Here is a 20,879-nt window from a genome sequence, read left to right as displayed (position 1 = left end):
TGGCATTCCCAATAGTACCTGGAAAAGGAAAACGGGGAGGAAAAAACAACTTGGCCTACCAATTTGGTAAATATACTTCAAATTTTGAAACTAAAAAGTATCAAACTGCCCTAAACTGCCTGTATATATGTATATATGTTTGTACATATTTATTACTCTATTTATTTATTAATTTTACTTGTACATATCTATTCTATTTGTTTTATTTTGTTAGTATGTTTGGTTTTGTTCTCTGTCTCCCCCTTTTAGACTGTGAGCCCACTGTTGGGTAGGGACTGTCTCCATATGCTGCCAACTTGTACTTCCCAAGCGCTTAGTACAGTGCTCTGCACACAGTAAGCGCTCAGTAAATACGATTGATTGATTGATTAAATGAAGAAAAGACGAATTGGTGATCTGGAAAACAACTTCACATGGAATGTCTTAAAACCCAGGGAGAACGTGTCTACCAACTCTTTTATGATGTACTCTCCCAAGCGTTCAGTAAAGTACTCTGCACACAGTGAGTGCTCAATAAATACCACTGATTGATTGATCGAGCAACTTTTAAAAATACGTTTTGGAAAACTGGGAAGTCATCTTTACAGAGCACTTTTCTACCAGTTCGAATGATTCAAAAAATCCACCTTCAATAAGGAACTCTTCTAAGCAAGGGTTACGTAAAGCCTTCACCCGCAAGGGGAAAAAGCCGTGTCGGATCTGGGTATTCACCTATAGCAAGTATTCACTTATAACAACACTTAGTTTTGCTCGTAAAAAAAACACACTAAGACCCCACCAGGACCTACCGTAAAAAGAGGTTTCCAATTGACTCATGTGGTTGATCCCTTTGGCTAGTCTCACAAAAACAATGTAGAGAGGCACCGTGGCCTAGTGGATAGAGCTGAGGCTTGAGAGTCAGAAGGAGCTGGGTTCAAATCCCAGCTCTGCCACGTGCCTGCTGTGTGACCTTGGACAAGTCACTTCACTTCCCGGGGCTTCAGTTACCTCGACTGCAAAATGGGGATTCAGACTGTGAGCCCCGTGTGGGACGGGGACTGTGTCCAACCTGATGAACTTCTAGACTGTGAGCCCGCTGCTGGTCTCTATGCGTTGCCAACTTGTACTTCCCAAGCGCTTAGTACAGTGCTCTGCACACGGTAAGCGCTCAATAAATACGATTGAATGAATATGTTCCCAACTTGTACTTCCCAAGCGCTTAGTACAGTGCTCTGCACACAGTAAGCGCTCAATAAACACGATTGAATGAATCTACCCCAGCGCTAAGTACACTGCTTAGCACATAGTAAGCACTTAAATACCATTAAAAAAAATGAATTGGCCTAAGAGCACTGAAGACTGTGACTACTGAGCAAACTTTACTCTGACAACTTGCTTCAACCCTCTAGAGCGGCGGAGAGAGAAAGAGAGACGAGGACAGGGAACTTCCCAACAATCAATCAATCATATTTATTGAGCGCTCACTGTGTGCAGAGCACTGTACTAAGCACTTGGGAAGTACAAGCTGGCAACATATAGAGACGGTCCCTACCCGACAGTGGGCTCACAGTCTAGAAGGGGGAGACAGAGAACAAAAGCCAAACATACTGACAAAATAAAATAAATAGAATAGATATGTACATGTAAAATAAATAAATAAATAGAGTAATAAATATGTACAAACATATATACATATATAGAGGTGCTGTGGGGAAGGGAAGGAGGTAAGATGGGGGGGATGGAGAGGGGGATGAGGGGGAGAGGAAGGAGGGGGCTCAGTCTGGCCCAACACCAAAGTAATCCCCAAAAGAGCATCATCGGGCAGAGCCCAGCTAGATTGTAAACTCCTTCCGGGCAGGGAGCGTGACTACCAACTCTATCGAAACTGTACCCTGGCCTAAAGAATAGAGCCCAGGCTTAGGGAGTCAGAGGATCATGGGTTCTAATCCAGCTCTGCCACTAGTCTGCTGTGTGACCTTGGGCAAGTCACTTCACCTCTCTGTGCCTCAGTTACCTCATCCGTAATATGGGGATTGAGACCGTGAGCCCCACGTGGGACAGGGACTGTGTCCAATCCAATTGGCTTGTAGCGCTTAGTACAGTGCCTGGCACATAGTAAGCACTTAACAAATACCACCGTTATCATTACCGTTATTTATTTTATTTATTATTTTTTGTTTTTTATTTTATTTTACTTATTTTATTTATTTTTTATTTTATTTATTTATTTTGTTTTATTTATTTTTATTTATTTATTTTATTTATGTTATTTATTTTATTTTGTTAGTATGTTTGGTTTTGTTCTCTGTCTCCCCCTTCTAGACTGTGAGCCCACTGTTGGGTAGGGACTGTCTCTATATGTTGCCAACTTGGACTTCCCAAGCGCTTAGTACAGTGCTCTGCACACAGTAAGCGCTCAATAAATACGATTGATTGATTGATTGACTACTATTATTATGATGAGCTTAAGTAAAGGGCTCAGAACATAGTAAGCGCTCCTGTGGGCAGGGAATGTGTCTCCCAACTCTGTTGTATTGTAGTTCCCCAAACGGTTAGTACAGTGCTCTGCACATAGTAAGCACTCTAGACTGTAAGTTCATGGAGAAGCAGCATGGCACACTGAGCAGCACACGGGCCTGAAAGTCAGAAGGTCATGGGTTCTAATCCCGGCTCTACCACTTGTCCGCTGTGTGACATGTTTTGTTTTGTCGTCTGTCCCCCCCCTTCTAGACTGGGAGCCCATTGTGGGCAGGGACTGTCTCTATCTGTTGCCGACTTGTACTTCCCAAGTGCTTAGCACAGTGCTCTGCACACAGTAAGTGCTCGACTGAATGAATGACCCTGGACAAGTCACTTCACTGGGCCTCTGTTACCTCATCTGGAAAATGGGGATTGAGGATGTGAGCCCCATGAGGGATTTGCTTGTATCCACCCCAGCGCTTAGAACGGTGCCTGACACATAGTAAAGGCTTAATGCCCTAATTATCATCATTATTATTATTGTGAGCAGGGAATATCATCATCAATCGTATTTATTGAGCGCTTACTGTGTGCAGAGCATTGTACTAAGCGCTTGGGAAGTACAAGTTGGCAACATATAGAGACAGTCCCTACCCACCAGTGGGCTCACAGTCTAAAAGAACATGTCTGTTTATTTTTGTGTTGCTATAATAACAATAATTATGGCATCTGTTAAGCACGTACTATGTGGCAGGCCCTGTACTAAGTGCTGGGATAAATACAAGCAAATCAGATTGGCTACACTCCCTGTCCCACATGGGGTTCAGTCTCAATCCCCATTTTACAGGTGAGGTAACTGAGGCACAGAGAAGTTATACATGACTTGCCCAAGTCACAGAGCAGACAAGTGGCAGAGCTCTCCCGAGCGCTTAGTACAGTGCTGTGCACACAGTAAGCACGCAATAATTACGACTGAACGAATGAACCACTCAATAAAGACCAATGATGCTGAATAAGGGAGCAGTGTAGCCTTTAACACTTGCCTGTTGTGTGGCCTAAGGCAAGTCACTTCACTTCTCTGGGCCTCAGAGAAGTTAAGCGACTTGCCCAAAGTCACACAGCTGACAATTGGCAGAGCCGGGATTTGAACCCATGATCTCTGACTCCAAAGCCCGGGCTCTTTCCACTGAACCACGCTGCTTCTTGTGATAAATGCTGATAAAACGCTGACCTCATTCCTCCAAGATGGAATTTTTTCCAAGGTTGTTAAGCGCTTACTATGTGCCAGGTACTACACTGAGAGCAAGGTAATCAGGTTGGACACAATCCCTGTGCCACATGGGGATTCAATCGTATTTATTAAGCACTTACTGTGTGCAGAGCACTGTACTAAGCACTTGGGAAATACAAGTCGGCAACATATGGGGGAAACATGTCCCTAGCCAACAACGGACTCACAGTCTAGAAGGGGGAGACAGACAACAAAGCAAAACATGTAGACGGGGGATCATAGTTTTAATCCCCTTTTTTACAGATGGGGTAGCAGACACAGACTACGAGAAGTGACTTACTCAAGGTCACACGGCAGACAGGTGGCAGAACCGGGGTTGTATATGTGTATATATGTTTGTACATATTTATTACTCTATTTATTTATTTATTTTACTTGTACATATCTATTCTATTTATTTTATTAGTATGTTTGGCTTTGTTCTCTGTCTCCCCCTTCCAGACTGTGAGCCCGCTGTTGGGTAGGGACTGTCTCTATATGTTGCCAACTTGGACTTCCCAAGCACTTAGTACAGTGCTCTGCACACAGTAAGCACTCAATAAATACGATTGATTGATTGATTGATTAGAACCCAGATCCATCTAACTTCCAGACCCACGGTCTATCCATTAGGCCACACGCTTTCCTCTGACCAGTGACATCTCTCAAGTCCAGAACCTGATCCAGTCCGTTGCCGTTCATTAGGAAAAAATGCAAGCTCAACTTGATGATAATTTTGCCATCCTTTCTGAATTCCCTCATGTCACCTAAACAAATTATATAATAATAATAATGATGGCATTTATAAAGCGCTTACTATCTGCAAAGCACTATTCTAAGCACTGGGGAGGTTACAAGGTGATCAGTTCGTCCCACAGGGGGCTCCCAGTCTTCATCCCCATTTACAGATGAGGCAACTGAGGCCCAGAGAAGTGAAGTGACTTGCCCAAAGTCACACAGCTGACAACTGGTGGAGCCGGGATTTGAACCCCTCACCTCTGACTCCAAAGCCCGGGCTCTTTCCACTGAGCCACGCTGCTTCTCATTATATCTTATTATATATATCTTCTTATATCTTGCCAAGACTACACAATATTTTATCTGAAATGCTAATCTTTCGCGGAAAAGGGGAACACCCGCCTTTTCTTTTTATACTTTCTGGGCCTTCAATTTCATATCACCAGCGTACATGAGAATAGAACCAGGGCCTTCCTACGGTCAGATAGGTAGTTCGGGAGGCCCTGGACTCGGTCTCTGACAATGACAACAAGGAGCGTTTGGAGAGAGAGTACCACGCTCGTCTTTCTCCATCGATAAAGGTCATTTTCTCGCCGCAAGAAAAAAGCTAGTGACTGAAAATGAAAGTGTGGCCCCATTTCTTCAGGCTCAAACTCTAGAAAGAAAAATGCGCACCTCTTTATTCTTCATCCGTGTAAAACGTAGGTGGTGTGTTATCAATCAGTGGAATTTACTGAGCATTTATTATTTCATTCATTCATTCGATAGTATTTGTTGAGCACTTACTGTGTGCAGAGCACTGTACTAAGCGCTTGGGAGAGTACAACAGAATTAGCAGCACCATGGCGTAATGGTTACAGCCCGGACGTGGGAGTCAGGAGGTCATGGGTTCTAATCCCAGCTCTGCCACTTGTCTGCTGTGTGGCCTTGGGGAAGTCGCTTCACTTCTCTGGGCCTCAGTTACCTCGCCTGTAAAATGGGGATTAAGCCTGTGAGCCCCATGTGGGACATGGACTGCGTCCAACCTGATGAGCTTCTATCCACCCCAGCGCTTAGAACGGTGCCTGACACATAGTAAGCGATTAACAATTACCATCATTATTATTATTAGACAGTCTAAAAGCTGAGTTCTCCATTCTGCTTGCCTTGTAATTACTGGTCCCCTCTGAAGGATAGAGTAATAATAATAATAATCATAATAATGGTATCTGTTAAGCGCTTAGTACCCCGTAGAACTTCATCTTCCCATGAGCCCGTGAATCCCTGCCCTCTTACAATTACTCTTAAATTCCAGGGCAATTGAATTTTGGTCCGTTTCAAACTCCTTATAGGGATGCTAGAATTTGTAGCCTGATAAATTGCTAGAATTTGTAGTTGTACCCAGCAACTCCCTGATTTTAGGGAATAGACTGTCCTCAGACTTGACATATTCATCCAACTCAGATTACATTCCCTTTTGCTTGACTGCATGTCTAAATTAACTTTTTATAGTCACATGTACATTTACCGTGTCAATTTTTTTCTTAAGAAAAACAAACACGGTCCGTCGGTGTTTTTCTTCTTCCTACTCCGACTGTGAGCCCCATGCAGGACAGGACCTGTTTCCAACCTGATTATCTCGTATCTACCCTAATGTTTAGAACAGTGCTTGGCACACAATAAGCACTTCAATATAAATATAACAATAATAGTAAAGCTCAAGACCTATTTCTCTGTTTTATGGACTCTTAGTGCATTAAAATCAACCCCCAATGGTCATTCCTCAAAAACAATTTCATGTTTAGTCAATAAATAGGCACATTTCTTTTAAAGCGGGCTTTTGGTTCATTCATTCAATCGTATTTATTGAGCTCTTCTTGCATACAAAGCACTGTACTAAGTGCTCAGGACAGTATGGTACAACGGACACATTCCCTACTCAAGAGGAAGACAGCGTCTCAGACCTTTCATAATTAAGGGATTTTCCCCAAAGGTTACACAACCCTGTCATCCATGAAAAAAAGAGGTTGTCTGTTCTATTTTTGAAGCAGACATAAACCAAGGAGTAGTTTTCTAATCTTTTCTCCCAGATCACAGCTCTTTTTATGCGCCCCGAACTGCTGATTGTTTCCAAAGCTCTATCTGATATGGCCTTTCCCGAACTCAGGCTAATCGGATGAGCCGTCCGTGATCAGCTCAGAAAGACAGCTATCAATCAATATTATTTATTAAGCGCTTACTATGTGCTGAACACTGTACTAAAAATCTCTCCATTTCAGGTTCCTGGTGTTCAGCGATTTAAAGGTCTTCGTTCAAGGTTCTTGTGCTCAAGTGACTTTCTCTAATTTTAAATTTGTTTTCTCTAGTAAGGCAATATTTACTCAGATAGTTGGGTTTTCGTGGAGCAACATGGTTCGGGAGGCTGTAGAAATTCCTTCCAAAACTGACCCGAATAAAAAGGAGTAAAGGGAGCACAAAGTACCGATCACTGACTGAACAAGGCCTAGACATCAAAGCAACCTCTTCCAGGTTAATTTTCTCACAGCAGAAATTACCAGGTGGTTACAAAAACATCTCAATGCCCGCGAGAGTTGGCGCTTATGGCTTTATACTCAAATTCAGCACTTTGGTTTACTCGAGTCGGCTTGTTCGTTCATTCATTCGGTTGTATTTATTGAGCACCGTTGGAAATGTGAAGTCCCGACGAGTCCGTTCACCCCAGTGGGGTACGACTGACTAGTGGGAGGATGGAGGGCAGAGTTGTGAGCGAGGGTGTCACAAGACCCTGGTAGGGTCAAAGGAAGAAAGACTCGAAAGGGACAAGTCACCGGGGCAGAAAGGCGGAAAAGTGGCTGTCCGCCCGTTCACCCCAATGGGGTACGAGTGACAAACAGCCCCGATCCCATCTCCCACTGCAGCCTTTATTGCCCCTTCAATCAGACTCACAGGGAATGTAACAGTTTTACAGCAACGTCCAGTTTACTCGGTTTGCTCGAGCAGGAACTCCTAAGATGTCTTATTTACAGGAACTTCTTGCTCAATACTGACAAAAGGTAGTCCTTGGTCAAAATGGAGTCACTTAGGCTAAGTCCTTGAGCTAAATGGAGTCACCTAGGCTAAGAGTTCATAACAGCACTCACTGTGCACACAGCACTGTACTAAGCACTTGCAAGAGTACACTACAACAATAAATGGCTGTGGGCAGGAAACACGTCTACCAACTCTGTTGTAATAATAATAATAATGGCATTTGTTAAGCGCTTACTATGAGCAAAGCACTGTTCTAAGCGCTGGGGGGGATACAAGGTGATCAGGTTGTCCCACGTGGGGCTCACATGCTTCATCCCCATTTTACAGATGAGGTAACTGAGGCTAGAGAAGTTAAGTGACTTGCCAAGGTCACACAGCAGACACGTGGCAGAGCCGGGATTCGAACCCATGACCTCTGACTCCAAAGCCTGTGCTCTTTCCATTGAGCCACGCTCCAATGCTCTGCACACAGTTAGCGCTCAATCGATACCATCGATTTACTGGGTCTGGGCAGACTTCTAGGCTGAGAGCTCGTTGTTGGGTAGGGACGGTCTCTATGTGTTGCCAACTTGTACTTCCCAAGCGCTTAGTACAGTGCTCTGCACACAGTAAGAGCTCAATAAATATGATTGAATGAATGAATGAATGAATGGAGAATTAGCTGACATTCTTGCAATAGGATGTGATGGCCATGATAAGTCTACAGTGACAGCAGGAATTTATTTTCTCTCCTGCCTCTGCTTCTTCGGAGTATGCTCTCCTCGAGGCTGCCTTCACGGAAGCCTAGCAAGAAGAAGTTCCGCAGCAGTAGGATCGAGTAAGAAAACAAAATGATCTTCCACGGCCCGTGCCTTAGTCGCTGTAGCATGAAAGCTGGAATCGGACCTCACTCCTCCGACACAGAAGTAACAGTAGTGGTGGTAGTGCGAGTATTCGTGGTGGGGGTAGTAACAATAATCAGAATAATTATTATTACGGCATTTGTTAAGCCCTTACTATGTGCCAAGCACTGTTCTCAGCACTAGGGTAGATGCAAGGTCATCAGGTTGTCCCACGTGGGGCTCACAGTCTTAATCCCCATTTAACAGACGAGGGAACTGAGGCACACAGAAGTGAAGTGGCTTACCCAAGGTCACACGGCGGACAGGTAGCGGAGCCGGGATTAGAACCCACGACCGCTGGCTTACAAGCCTGGGCTCTTTCCACTGAGCCAAGCTGCTTCTCATAGTATTATTAGTAGCATTAGTGGTATTAGTAATGGCGGTGGTGCCAGCAGCAGCGGTCATAATGGTACTTGTCAAGCGCTTACTATGCGCTAAACACTGTTCTAAGCGCTGGAGTAGATGCAAGTTGATCAGTCTGGACACAGTCCCTGTCCCACATTGGGCTCACAGTCTTAATCCCCATTTTCCAGATGAGGTCCCTGAGGCCCAGAGAAGTGAAGGGACTTGCCCGAGGTCACGCAGCAGACACGTGGCGGAGCGGGGATGAGAACCCAGGTGCTTCTAAATCCCGGGTCGGTGCCTCTATCCACTAAGCCACACTGCTTCTCGTAGTGGTAGTAGAAGTGGTGGCAGGAGTGGTAGTATTACTGGTAATGGTAATAAAAATAATAATGATGGCATTTATTCAGCGCTTACTATGTGCAAAGCACTGTTCCAAGCACTGAGAAGGTTACAAAGCGATCAGGTTGTCCCACGGGGGGCTCCCAATCTTTCTCCCCATTTCACAGATGAGGTAAATGAGGCCCAGAGAAGTGAAGCGACTTGCCCAAAGTCACACAGCTGACAACTGGCAGAGCCGAGAATTGAACCCACAACCTCTGACTCCAAAGCCCGGGCTCTTTCCACTGAGCCACGCTCCTTCTCTGTGGCAGTGGTGCTGTCGCTTATGTGCTGGGTGACCTGGGGCAAGTCACCTCACTCACTCCTCTGTGTCTCAGTTGTCTCGTCTGTAAAATGGAGATTCAGACTTTGAGCCCCGTGTGGGACGTGGACTGTGTCCAACCTGATTAGCGTCTATCTAGCCCAGCACTTAGTACAGTGCCCGGTACATAGAAGTACCTAACCCTAAATGAAGTAAAACAACTCTACTGTCAATTCACTTCTTATCAGAATGATCGTTCTGGCCCCCTCTTTTAAAAGCTCTGATCGAGCTGCCAAATCACTGCCCCATCTTTTCTCTTTTGGTGATGAGACCGCACCATCTAGTCTACGTTCCACCGCTTAATGATACTAGGTAAACTGACTGAAAGTCCTCTCGTGCTTGGTCTGGTAAGATGACGATTTAAGCACTTGAGGGAAGGAACCTAGACTTTCTTCAATGATCCCAATTGTAGAGTCTTCGCACAACATAAAAGCACAATAAATACTGGTGATGCTGCTATTTCAAACTCCTTTCCCTTTACAATTAATACTGGTGATGTTTCTAGACTGTGAGCCCACTGTTGGGTAGGGACCATCTCTATATGTTGCCAACTTGTACTTCCCAAGCGCTTAGTACAGTGCTCTGCACACAGTAAGTGCTCAATAAATACGATTGATTGATGGATTGATGCTGCTATTTCGAACTCCTTTCCCTTCACAAAAATGTGACTGTCTAGAATTAATCCCTGAAAAGTGGAATCGCGTGACTTCGCTTTCAGTCTTGTCTTTCGTTCCCTGCTCAATACGATTGATTGATTGATTGATTGATGCTGCTATTTCGAACTCCTTTCCCTTTACAAAAATGTAACTCTAGAATTAATCCTTGAAAAGTGGAATCGCATGACTTCGCTTTCAGTCTTTCGTTCCCTGCTCAATAAATACGATTGATTGATTGACTGATTGATGCTCCTATTTCGAACTCCTTTCCCTTTACAAAAATGTGACTGTCCAGAATTAATCCTTGAAAAGTGGAATCGCGTGACTTCGCTTTCAGTCTTGTCTTTCGTTCCCTGCTCAATAAATACGATTGATTGATTGATTGATGCTGCTACTTCGAACTCCTTTCCCTTCACAAAAATGTGACTGTCCAGAATTAATCCCTGAAAAGTGGAATCGCGTGACATCGCTTTCAGTCTTGTCTTTCGTTCGCTGCTCAATAAATACGATTGATTGATTGACTGATTGATGCTGCTATTTCGAACTCCTTTTCCTTTACAAAAATGTGACTGTCTAGAATTAATCCTTGAAAAGTGGAATCGCGTGACTTCGCTTTCAGTCTTGTCTTTTGTTCCCTGCTCAATAAATACAATTGATTGATTGATTGACTGATTGATGCTCCCATTTCGAACTCCTTTCCCTTTACAAAAATGTGACTGTCCAGAATTAATCCTTGAAAAGTGGAATCGCGTGACTTCGCTTTCAGTCTTGTCTTTCGTTCCCTGCTCAATAAATACGATTGACTGATTGATTGATGCTGCTACTTCGAACTCCTTTCCCTTTACAAAAATGTGACTGTCTAGAATTAATCCTTGAAAAGTGGAATCGCGTGACTTCGCTTTCAGTCTTGTCTTTCGTTCCCTGCTCAATACGATTGATTGATTGATTGATTGATGCTGCTATTTCGAACTCCTTTCCCTTTACAAAAATGTGACTGTCCAGAATTAATCCTTGAAAAGTGGAATCGCGTGACTTCGCTTTCAGTCTTGTCTTTCGTTCCCTGCTCGATAAATACGATTGATTGATTGATTGATGCTGCTATTTCGAACTCCTTTCCCTTTACAAAAATGTGACTGTCCAGAATTAATCCTTGAAAAGTGGAATCGCGTGACTTCGCTTTCAGTCTTGTCTTTCATTCCCTGCTCGATAAATACGATTGACTGATTGATTGATGCTGCTATTTCAAACTCCTTTCCCTTCACAAAAATGTGACTGTCTAGAATTAATCCTTGAAAAGTGGAATCGCGTGACTTCGCTTTCAGTCTTGTCTTTCGTTCCCTGCTCAATAAATACGATTGATTGACTGATTGACTGATTGATGCTCCTATTTCGAACTCCTTTCCCTTCACAAAAATGTGACTGTCTAGAATTAATCCTTGAAAAGTGGAATCGCGTGACTTCGCTTTCAGTCTTGTCTTTCGTTCCCTGCTCGATAAATACGATTGATTGATTGATTGATGCTGCTATTTTGAACTCCTTTCCCTTTACAAAAATGTGACTGTCCAGAATTAACCCTTGAAAAGTGGAACCGCGTGACTTCGCTTTCAGTCCTGTCTTTCGTTCCCCTCTCTTCATCCACCCGTGCCGGTTCGATCGCGGTCAAACTGAGCGGCAAAAGTCTCACTACCAGGGACTAAAACGAGCTTATTTCCGGCCCTTGCCGAACATCAAGACTTTACGGCCCTCTCGGGGTCGCACCTGGAGAGTTTCCAGTCCTCGACCAGTCTCGACTATGGGAGGGAGAGTCAAGCGGAGGCCCGTCCGTTCCATTCCTAGCTTGGCCAGTGGCTAGCGAGCGGACGGTAACCTGCTACAAGTCAAAGCTCCCCTCCGCTGAGCAGCAGCGGCACAGGAGAGAGTCGAGGCAGGAGACTCGAGCTTACCGCGCAGAAGACGAGAATGGTCAACCCCTTCCGTATTCTGGCCAAGGAAACTCTCTGGATTCGCTACCAGAACGATTGCGGACGGCGGTGGGGAGTTTCGGGGAGAGATGCGCCCGTGGCGTCGCTATGGGTCGGAGATGACGCCGCAGCGTAGCTCAAGAGAATACATTCCCTTTACAAGCACCACTAGCTGGGGAGGAGGAGGAGAGGGGACTGAAGAAAAAATCATGGAAGGAAATGCCATTAACCTCATACCTTCCTGTCCAACACCTTTCTGGAGTGACCAAATAAGTGGATTTGCCCTCTGGGCACCTGGAAATGACACCTGGTCACCCATACTGACCGAGACCTCTTGTGCGGGCAGGGCATCGTATCATGCATCGCACAAAAAGCAGTAAAAGTGACATTGGCAGGGGCAGGCAGATCTGTCGAAACCACCTACCATCTACAAACAATAAACACAAATAGCAGATAAATACATTATTATTATGGTATTTGTTCAGCGCTTACTATGTGCCAGGCACTGTACTCAGCACTGGATACAAGCAAATCAGGCTGGACACAGTTCCTGTCCCATGTGGGGCTCACACTCTCAGCCTCAATACGGATGAGGTAACTGAGGCCCAGAGAAGTTACGTGACTCACCCAAGGTCAAACAGCAGACAAGTGGCAGAGCTGGGATAAGTGCTAAGATCACATTACAAGTGAGAAGCAGCATGGCTCGGCGGAAAGAGCCCGGGCTTTGGAGTCAGAGGTCGTGGGTTCAAATCCTGACTCTGCCAATTGTCAGCTGTGTGACTTTGGGCAAGTCACTTCACTTCTTTGGGCCTCGGTTCCCTCATCTGGAAAATGGGGATGAAGACTGTGAGCCCCCCGGGGGACAACCTCATCACCCTGTAACCTCCCCAGCGCTTAGAACAGTGCTTTGCACATAGTAAGCGCTGAATAAATGCCACCATCATCATCATCATCAAGTGCCTCTGGTGGTACTCTCTTCTGGGGCCTCTCTGCTGGGTAGCTCCAAATCACCATCCCACCCTCTTCTTCCTCTCTTTTTTTAATGGTATTTGTTAAGAACTGTACTGTTGGGGAAGCAGCATGGCACAGTGGATACAGCAGGACCTTGGGAGTCAAAAGGTCATGGGTTCTAATCCTGACTCTGCCACTTGTCTGCTGGGTGACCTTGAGCAAGTCACTTCACTTCTCCACGCCTCAGTTTCCTCATCTGAAAAATGGGGATTAAGTGAGAGGTCAGGGGTTCTAATCCTGGCTCCGCCAACTGTCAGCTGGGTGACTTTGGGCGAGTCACTTCACTTCCAGCGCTTAGAACAGTGCTTTGCGCATAGTAAGCGCTTAACAAATGCCACCATTACTTAATTAATTCTCTGAGCCTCAGTTCCCTCATCTGACAAATGGGGATGAAGACTGGGAGCCCCATGTGGGACAACCTGATCACCTTGTATCCCCCCAGCGCTTAGAACAGTGCTTTGCATATAGTAAGCGCTTAACAAATGCCACCATTAATTAATTAATTAAAGGAACTAGGCCCAACCCGATTTGTCTGTATCCATCCCAGCACTTAGTACAGTGCCTGGCACACAGTAAGCGCTTAACACCACAATTATTATGACTAAGTGCTAGGGTAGATACAAGACAATCAGGTTGGACAAGGTCCGTGTCCCACGTGGGGCTCACGGTCTTTAACTCCCATCTTCCAGATGATGAAACTGAGGCCCAGAGAAGTGAAGTGACTTGTCCAAGGTGGCACAGCAGAAAAGTGGCGGAGCTGGGATTAGAACCCAGGGCCTTGCGACTCCCGGCCCATGCTCGGCCAGGCTGCTTTTCTTAGTGGACAGAGCTCTCTTCTGAGCCAAGATGAGACTGCTGCTCCTTTCAACCCTTCCTATTTCTGCTTACCGCCCAAACCAGCTCACAGGTGAGAAACTGATTCAATCCATCATCATCATCATCAATCGTATTTATTGAGCGCTTACTGTGTGCAGAGCACTGTACTAAGCGCTTGGGAAGTACAAATTGGCAACATATAGAGACAGTCCCTACCTTCGTTGGCCGCTATCAGCATCTCCGACGCCGCTGAACACCTAAGATCCCCTCAGAGAGGAAGGACCTGAGTTCTACTCCCAGCTCTGCCACTTGTCTGTTGTGTGACCGTGGACAAGCCACTTGACTTCTTTGTGACTCAGTTACCTCATCTGTAAAAAATGGGGATTAAGACTGTGTGCCCCATGTGGGACAACCTGATTGCCTTGAATCTATCCCAGCGCTTAGAACAGTGCTTGGTACATAGTACGCGTTTAACAAATACTATCATCATTATTATTATTATTGCCTGGGTTCAGCTCCCTCATCTAGACTGTGAGCCTGCTGTTGGGTAGGGACCGTCTCTATATGTTGCCAACTTGTACTTCCCAAGCGCTTAGTGCTCTGCACACAGTAAGCGCTCAATAAATACAATTGAATGAATGAATGAATCTGGAAAATGGGGATGAAGATCTCGAGCTCCATGTGGGACATGGACTGTGTCCAACCTGATTAGCTTGTATCTACCCCAGTGCTTAGTAATAATAATAATAATATTTGTTTAGCGCTTACTATGTGCCGAGCATTGTTCTAAGTGCTGGGAGGGGGTAGATACAAGGTAATCAGGTTGTCCCACGTGGGGCTCACAGTCTTAATCCCCATTTTCCCTGCTGGGTGACCGGAGGAAAGTCACTTCACTTCTCTGGGCCTCAGTTACCTCGTCTGTAAAATGAAAATGAAGACCGTGAGCCCCATGTGGGATATGGACTGTGTCCAACCTGATTAGCTTATCTTCACCCCAGAGCTTAGTACAGTGCCTGGCACAGAGTAAGCACTTAAATACCTTTAAAAAAGTCATTTTAATGAAGTTATGGTACATGCCACTTTGGGGATTAAGAAGCCAGCACTTACACCCCTCGATCCTCTCGCCCACTACCTTAGGAAGTACTCAATTAACGGTACTTATTGGTACTTACTATGTGCAGGGCACTGTACTAAGCGCTTGGGAGAGTCCAATACAACTGAATTAGCAGACATGTTTCCTGCCCATAAGGAGCTTCCAGTCACTCTTGGGTAAGCCATCAAGACGCACACCCCACAACGTCACACACCGTGCAGACTCTGTTTCCATCCCGAGAACTCCCTACCACACTGAATGCTACTGCACGCGCCTATCACTTCTTTTCTATTGGGCTCTCCCAAGCGCTTAGTACAGAGCTCCGCGCACACAGTAAGCCCTCAATAAATACCACTGATCGCATTTATTCCCATTCCCAGGGCGGGTTTTGGGAGCAGTGACCTGGGCGGCTACTCAGGGCACTGAAACAAAGGGGCAAAACTAATTTTCCGATGAACAAATCCTCCTAGATTGTTTATATCTGACCCTACATGTGGATGGCCATGACAGGAACTGTGCCCATAACTATCAGGGCCTGGTGAGTGGGTTGGTGGGTATTCCAAGCTGTACCTCCATTTCAATACCTATCAAAAAATTGGATTTATTGAGCGCTGCTACGTGCAGAGCACTGTACTGAGCGCTTGGGAGACACAATCCCTGCCAACAGTGAGCTTCTGGTCTGGGGGGAGGTTGATATGCCTACCCCGCACCAGGGTCATAAAAGCCCGCCATTCTTACACACCAACTAAAATGAATCACCAACCTGATCTGACTTTAAAGTGCTTAGCACAGTGCTCTGCACACAGTAAGCGCTCAATAAATACGACTGGTGATTTAAAGGCGGTGTTTAGGTCATCAGAGAAGTGACCTTACCCCAAGACAGCCTCGATAATTTTCCATTCCTACAACGAGATACTCCTTTGAGATAATACCGCCACTATTATATCAACGGTATCAATCAATCAATCGTATTTATTGAGCGCTTACTATGTGCAGAGCACTGTACTAAGCGCTTGGGAAGTACAAATTGGCAACACATAGAGACAGTCCCTACCCAACAGTGGGCTCACAGTCTAAAAGGGGGAGACAGAGAACAGAACCAAACATACCAACAAAATAAAATAAATAGGATAGTATCATATCATCACAGTAAGGTGAGGGCATCGGGCAGATCATTTTAAATCCGGCTCTGGCCCTAATGACTACGTTTCACCACGGCACCCTCGAAACGCTCCCCCTCCTCTACTACTTCTAGAGGATGGAGAAGGAGGGGGAGAAACAACTCAAAAATCCCTTTTGGCCCGAAGTTCCCCGCATTAGGCTTGGTCAACCACTCCGCCTCAGCAACCAAGCGACGCCGACACACGCGACCTCCATCTCTCGTAGTGAGCTCAGCCAGAGTGACGGCCCAGGGCCTCGGCGGGCAGACCGAGGGCACCTCCAGGAGGATTTTGTGGAATGGGGGAAGCTGGAAAGGGTCGGGGTGCTGGAAAACGACGCCAGGAGCGGAAGAGTCGGGACACAGGGATGGCCGGGGGCAAGGACCAGGGTGCTGGGGTGCGTGGGAGTTGGATGTACTGGGGTCGAAGTGCAGGGGGGCTGGGTACTGGCTACAGAAGAGTTGGGGCTTTGGGGGTCTGGGGCTCTCGGGCACTGGTGCCCAGGGGCTGGAGGCACAGAGGCAGAGAGGCTGGGGCTCTAGGATGCTAACGCACACAAGGGATGAGGCTCTGGGGCGCAGGGGTGGTGGGTGTAATCAATCAATCAATCGTATTTATTGAGTGCAGAGCACTGTACTAAGCGCTTGGGAAGTACAAGCTGGCACCATATAGAGACAGTCCCTACCCAACAGTGGGCTCACAGTCTAACAGGGGGACACAGAGAACAAAACCAAGGGACACTAGGGCTGGGGCTCTAGGGTACTGGATGCCCAGGAGCTGGGGCTCCAGGGTGCCAGCTACCCAGGAGCTGAGGTTCTAGGGTGCCGGCTGCCTAGGAACTGATGCTCCAGGATTCATTCATTCAATCGTATTTATTGGGCACTTACTGTGTGCAGAGTACTGTACTAAGCGCTTAACTAAGCAGATGCCAGCTGCCCAGGAGCTGGGGCTCCACGATGCCAGCTGCTCAGGAGTTGGGGCTCCAGGGTGTTACCTGTACAGGAGCTGGGGCTCCAGGGTGGTACCTGCACAGGAGCTGGAGCTCCAGGGTGTTGGATGTCCAGGAGCTGGGGCTCCAGGATGCCAACTGCCCATGAGCTGGAGCTACAGGGTGCTGGATGTCCAGGAGCTGGGGCTCCACGATGCCAACTGCCCAGGAGCTGGGGCTCCAGGGTGGCACCTGCTCAGGAGCTGGGGCTCCAGGATGCCAACTGCCCAGGAGCTGGGGCTCCAAGATGCCATCTGTCCAGGAGCTGGGGCTCTAGGATGGCCCTGACCAGGAGTTGGGTTTCTAGGGTGGCACCTGCCCCGGAGCTGGGGCTCTAGGGTGGCAGCTGCCCGGGATCTGGGGGTCCAGGGTGGCAGCTGCCCAGGAGCTGCGGCTCCAGGGTGCCAGATGCCCAGAAGCTGGGACTCTAGGGTGCCGGATGCCCAGGAGCTGGGGCTCGAGGGTGGCACCTGCCCGGGAGCTGGGGCTCCAGAGTGCTGGATGTCCAGGAGCTGGGGCTCCAGGGTGGTACCTGCCCAGGAGCTGGGGCTCCAGGATGCCAAATGCCCATGAGCTGGAGCTACAGGGTGCTGGATGTCCAGGAGCTGGGGCTCCACGATGCCAACTGCCCAGGAGCTGGGGCTCCAGGGTGGCACCTGCTCAGGAGCTGGGGCTCCAGGATGCCAACTGCCCAGGAGCTGGGGCTCCAAGATGCCATCTGTCCAGGAGCTGGGGCTCTAGGATGGCCCTGACCAGGAGTTGGGTTTCTAGGGTGGCACCTGCCCTGGAGCTGGGGCTCTAGGGTGGCAGCTGCCCAGGATCTGGGGGTCCAGGGTGGCAGCTGCCCAGGAGCTGCGGCTCCAGGGTGCCAGATGCCCAGAAGCTGGGACTCTAGGGTGCCGGATGCCCAGGAGCTGGGGCTCAAGGGTGGCACCTGCCCGGGAGCTGGGGCTCCAGGGTGCTGGATGTCCAGGAGCTGGGGCTCCAGGGTGGTACCTGCCCAGGAGCTGGGGCTCCAGGATGCCAAATGCCCAGGAACTGGGGCTCCAGGGTGGCAGCTGCCCAGGAACTGGGGCTCCAGGGTGGCAACTGCCCAGGAACTGGGGCTCCAGGGCGGCAGCTGCCCAGGAACTGGGGCTCCAGGGTGGCAGCTGCCCAGGAACTGGGGCTCCAGGGTGGCAGCTGCCCAGGAACTGGGGCTCCAGGGTGGCAGCTACCCAGGAACTGGGGCTCCAGGGCGGCAACTGCCCAGGACCTGGGTCTCTAGGGTGGCAGCTGCCCAGGAACTGGAGCTCCAGGATGCCAACTGCCCAAGAGGTGGGGCTCCAGGGTGGCAGCTGTCCAGGGGCTGGGGCTCTACAGTGGCACTGCCCAGGAGCTGGGGCTCCAGGTGGTACCTGCCCAGGAGCTGGGGCTCCAAGGTGCTGGATGCCCAGAAGCTGGGGCTCCAGGTGGTAGTTGCATAAGGGCATAATAATAACAATAATAATGGCATTTATTAAGCACTTACTATCAATCAATCGTATTTATTGAGCGCTTACTGTGTGCAGAGGACTGTACTAAGCGCTTGGGAAGTCCAAGTTGGCAACACATAGAGACAGTCCCTACCCAAGGGTGGGCTCACAGTCTAGAAGGGGGAGACAGAGAACAAAACCAAACATACTAACAAAATAAAATAGACTAGATATGTACAAGTAAAATAGAGTAATAAATATAATAATAATAATGGCATTTATTAAGCACTTTCTATGTGCAAAGCACTGTTCTAAGCGCTGGGGAGGTTACAAGGTGATCAGGTTGTCCCTCGGGGGGCTCACGGTCTTAATCCCCATTTTACAGATGAAGTAACTGAGGCACAGAGAAGTGAAGTGACTTGCCCAAAGTCACCCAGCTGACAATTGGCAGAGCCGGGATTTGAACCCATGACCTCTGACTCCAAAGCCCGGGCTCTTTCCACTGAGCCACGCTGCTTCTCATTAAATATGCACAAACATATATACAGTGCAGAGCACTGTTCTAAGCGCTGGGGAGGTCCCAAGGTGATCAGACTGTCCCGCAGTGGGCTCACAGTCTTCATCCCCATTTGACAGATGAGGTGACTGAGGCCCAGAGAATGAAGTGACTTGCCCAAAGTCCCCCGGCTGACCAGTGGCGGAGGCGGGATTCATCATCATCATCATCATCATCATCAATCGTATTAATTGAGCGCTTACTATGTGCAGAGCACTGTACTAAGCGCTTGGGAAGTACAAATTGGCAACATATAGAGACAGTCCCTACCCAACATCATCATCATCATCAATCGTATTAATTGAGCGCTTACTATGTGCAGAGCACTGTACTAAGCGCTCGGGAAGTACAAATTGGCAACATATAGAGACAGTCCCTACCCAACAGTGGGCTCACAGTCTAAAAGGGGGAGACAGAGAACAAAACCAAACATACTAACAAAATAAAATAGAATAGACATGTACAAATAAATAAAATAAATAAATAAATAGAGTAAAAAATAATATGTACAAACATATATCCATATATACAGGTGCTGTGGGGAAGGGAGGGAGGTAAGATGGGGGGGATGGAGAGGGGGACGAGGGGGAGAGGAAGGAAGGGGCTCAGTCTGGGAAGGCCTCCTGGAGGAGGTGAGCCCTCCTCTGTGGAGTGAACCCAACAGTGGGCTCCCAGTCTAAAAGGGGGAGACAGAGAACAAAACCAAACATACTAACAAAATAAAATAGAATAGATATGTACAAATAAATTAAATAAATAAATAGAGTAAAAAAATATGTACAAACATATATCCATATATACAGGTGCTGTGGGGAAGGGAGGGAGGTAAGATGGGGGGGATGGAGAGGGGGACGAGGGGGAGAGGAAGGAAGGGGCTCAGTCTGGGAAGGCCTCCTGGAGGAGGTGAGCCCTCCTCTGTGGAGTGAACCCAACAGTGGGCTCCCAGTCTAAAAGGGGGAGACAGAGAACAAAAGCAAACATACTAACAAAATAAAATAAATAGGATAGAGATGGACAAGTAAAATTCGAGTACAAGTAAGATTCGAACCCACGACCTGTGAGTCCCAAGCCCGGGCTCTTCCCCCTGAGCCACACTGCTTCTGAAGGTTGTTGGAGGGGAGAGAGGGGGGGAAAGAGAGGGCGGCTCTTACCTGTCACAGACGGGAGGCCGCGCAGGGAGACGCTGAGGGGATGGAGAGGGAGGAGGGAGGAGGGCGGGGGCGTCGTGGGGCAGGCCCTAAGCCGACGCCATGACACTGGGGCGGGGCCCGCGCCCTCCCACGTGGGGAGGGAGGGAGCGCGAGCAGGGGCGGGGCGAGACGAACCCGGCGCTGCCATTGGCGGACGGCGCCGGGGCGCCGGCGCCGATTGGCGGAGCGGGACGTCCGTCAGGGGCCGGGCGGGAGGCGGGAGGGAGGCGGGCGGGAGGCCGCCATGACAGGCCCAGCGTCGTCAGTCAGTCAATCGTATTTATTGAGCGCTTACTGTGTGCAGAGCACTGGACTAAGCACTACTGTACACAGGCAGTGTGCCTCCTTCCCCACAGCCCCTGTATATATGTTTGTACATATTTCATCGTCATCAATCGTATTTATTGAGCGCTTACTGTGTGCAGAGCACTGGACTAAGCACCACTGTACACAGGCAGTGTACCTCCTTCCCTTCCCCACGGCCCCTGTATATATGTTTGGACATATTTTATCATCATCAATCGTATTTATTGAGTGCTTACTGTGTGCAGAGCACTGGACTAAGCGCTTAGCACTGGACTAGGTACTACTGTACACAGGCAGTGTACCTCC

At 47.9% G+C, this 20,879-nt stretch overlaps 1 protein-coding gene across 1 annotated transcript in view; it reads right to left on the bottom strand.

Moving 5' to 3' along the window:
* RNF13 (ring finger protein 13) overlaps nucleotides 1–20,301 on the bottom strand; it is a 370,693-nt gene extending 350,392 nt beyond the window's left edge. Inside the window, exon 1 of the mRNA XM_038750328.1 lies at nucleotides 20,229–20,301. The gene's annotated coding sequence lies outside the window, so the exon portion shown is untranslated. The remainder of the gene's footprint in view (nucleotides 1–20,228) is intronic.
* Nucleotides 20,302–20,879: the final 578 nt, after the last annotated feature.

This window comes from Tachyglossus aculeatus, chromosome 1, assembly GCF_015852505.1.
Source record: "Tachyglossus aculeatus isolate mTacAcu1 chromosome 1, mTacAcu1.pri, whole genome shotgun sequence".
In the NCBI taxonomy this organism is placed as follows: domain Eukaryota; kingdom Metazoa; phylum Chordata; class Mammalia; order Monotremata; family Tachyglossidae; genus Tachyglossus; species Tachyglossus aculeatus.
Note: the sequence above shows the minus strand (reverse complement) of the source record. Positions and strands in the feature narration are given on the sequence as shown.